The sequence below is a fragment of the Mastomys coucha genome, unplaced genomic scaffold (genome assembly GCF_008632895.1).
Source record: "Mastomys coucha isolate ucsf_1 unplaced genomic scaffold, UCSF_Mcou_1 pScaffold1, whole genome shotgun sequence".
NCBI classification, from domain to species: Eukaryota; Metazoa; Chordata; class Mammalia; order Rodentia; family Muridae; genus Mastomys; species Mastomys coucha.
The window spans coordinates 34,967,694-34,970,776 of record NW_022196891.1 but is presented as its reverse complement, the minus strand read 5'-3'; positions in this window follow the sequence as shown (position 1 = coordinate 34,970,776).

The window sequence follows — 3,083 nt, the reverse complement described above, 5'->3', positions numbered from 1 at the left end:
ACTCAGGGAGCTGCCTGATCATGGATTGGAACTTTCAACTTGGGAGCAGCACCAACTTTTTTCTCTCTCTCAGTTAATTGCCTCATATATTTTTATATAGTAACATGAAGCTGATCAATAAACCCCCAAAGCTTAAAAGCTCACAGACGACTATAAATATAGCATGACCGTCAATCTCTACGTTGCTCTGGGAATCATGGCTATTTGAATTTTTGCTAGGAACCCCTGAACTTTCACTATTAAAGTGAATACTGTAAATAACATTTTTCTATCAAGCTACAATAGAAACCCAGCTGTGAGTAGATTTTTTTTTATGGAGGTACAAATGCCATGTAAGGTATTGTACATATTAAAGTGTATCATTTAATAGACCTTGGCATATGTATATATATGCCAGGTATATGCTTGGCACAGGTATATATATATGCCTGTGGAACCATCATCATGTCCAATATAGCATATTTGTCCCCCATTGCCAAAGTTTCTCCCATCTATTAATCTCCTATGAATGATGTCAACTCATTTCACCCAGTGGCAGCCACTGATCTCATTCCCATTACTGAAGACAGTAATCTTCCTGAGCTTTATACTAATGGTATACTAAGTATGCTCCTAATTCTTACTCACTCACTCATTCATTCATAATTTATGCGTTGTGCCTGCATGTATTTATGTGTGTGTGGTGCTCACAGAGGCTAAAAGAGACTTTGGGATGCCCTGGGACTGAAGTTACAGACCATTGGCAGCTCCCAAGTGAAGGCTAAGACTCAAATCCAGCTCTTCTGCAAAAGCAGCGAGCGCCTTTAACAGTGGAAACATTTCCCCAAGCCGAGCGCCTTTAACAGTGGATACATTTCCCCAAGCCGAGCGCCTTTAACAGTGGAAACATTTCCCCAAGCCCTATTTGTAAGTTCTCATTAGTCTTATTCAGAGATCCACTCAAGTTGTTTATTTTTATTTTTGCTAAGTAATATTTCATGATGTGGTGGACCAAAATGTGTTTATTTCTTTGGATAGATGATAGATGTCTGGGTTGTTTTCATTTGGTGTTACTATAAATGGTCTTGATATAAAGGATTGTTTCAAGTTTTCTTGAATGGCCAAGAGCTGATTTATTAGCACATTTATATTTTGAAAAAATTCCAGGCTACTTTGCATTTTAGCGATACTTTCTTACACCTCCATCGTTAGTCTTTGGGAATCCCAGTGGCTCCACAGCCTCAGAGCAGCAGGGATGGTCGATCAGCATTTTTAATTTCAAGTACTCTAATAGGAGTATACTATTATCTTTTTTTCTAGTGTACATTTCAAAGTGTTAAATTAAGCTGAACCTGTGATAGTGTGTTTCTTTGCAATCTGAAAGTTTGCCCAACAATCCCTTCACAAGTAATATGCATTTTAACAACTGAAATTCTTATTCTTGGACTTTAAGCATTTTGTCTTACCAAAGCACAACCACAGCTATATCTCATTTGGAAATGCTTCCTTCTGTGTAACTTTATTATCTTAACAACTTTTGAATGAAGAAAATGTTAAAAAGCAATAAAATAAAATTGGAGTTTAATTTGTGCAGTCCTTTGAAAACTCTGGTTATATTAATATATTTATAAAAAGCTATGATTTTCTGCCTGGCTCTGTTGAAGTTAAACCACAGGCCTTCCTCTCAGCCCCATGGCCTCAGATTCACAGAGATCTGCCTGCCTCTGCCTCTGCCTCTGCCTCTGCCTCTGCCTCTGCCTCTGCCTCTGCCTCTGCCTCTGCCTCTGCCTCTGCCTCTGCCTCTGCCTCTGCCTCTGCCTCTGCCTCTGCCTCTGCCTCTGCCTCTGCCTCTGCCTCTGCCTCTGCCTCTGCCTGACTGCTGTGATTAAAGGCATGTGCCACCAATTCCTGGATTTTTAAAAAATCATTAACACATAGTTGTACAAGTGAATAAGAGTCATTGTAACTTTTCCATACACATGTGAAACATACTCAGTTACTTTCTCTATTCTCTCTATTCCCTCTCCTCCCTCCCAACTCTGATTATTCTTCCCAATGCTCTTCCCAGAATCCAGTGCTTTTTCTACCTTTAGGCTGTCTTCGAAATGCATCCCATGTACCTTTAGAAGGAATGTTAATTGTGGTTGGACATTGGGTGTACATAGTCTTGTAGTGTTTTTGTATTGTTCATGACCTATCTATATTTCCTTGTTTAACTCTTGCCTAGGTGTTCTGAACATTAATGAGAATCAGTTAGTGAAACCTCCAACCATTTTTATACCATTATATTTCTTCCTTTAACTGTCAATTTCTGCATAATATGTTCTGATATATAATATGCTGGTATTTAGGTTTTTTGGAACATTTATTATGTTTAACACTGTGTTACTATATTGGTTTATAATAATATTTAACTTCTTTGTATTGCTTGTAAGATTTTTAAATATACAATCAGTCTAATATTAGTAAACCTATCCCAAGTTCTATTTAGATGATTACTTTCCTGAAATATCTCTTTCCACTCTTTCACTTTCAACCTATTTATAGCTCAGAATCTAAAGTGAGATTCTTCTATTCAGTGTACAGAAGATCATATTTTCCAGTTCATTCTGCTGATCTATGCCTTGGATTTCATAGTTTGATTAATCTCTAGTTTCATTAATTACTGGCAAAAGAGGTCTTCTGTTATTTGGATTTTTGTTTTCAGTATGTTTTACAACTGTTTTGTCTCTTATTTGTTGTATTACTAAATTCTGATTCTTGTTTTTTTTAAATGGAATCTTTAAATCTAATTTTCATTTCCCCAGTGTCTCTGGCTACTACCACTGTGTTTACCATGAGGATTACAGTTAACAGTCTAAGGTCTCAATACTGTAATTTTTTCTTATATCACCTTGAGTTTGATAATATTCTACCCTTCTTCCCTTTTAACCTCTATCCTTTCAAGCTCTCGATGTGACAAAGTTATGATAATAAATATGTACCCTACATTTTTAGTTCATACTCACTTTAGCTATGTATTAAACTGTGAAACTACAAACCAAAGTTATAATACTAGGTTTTAGGCTAATTATCATTTTCCTTTAAATGTGTTGCTCTTGTAA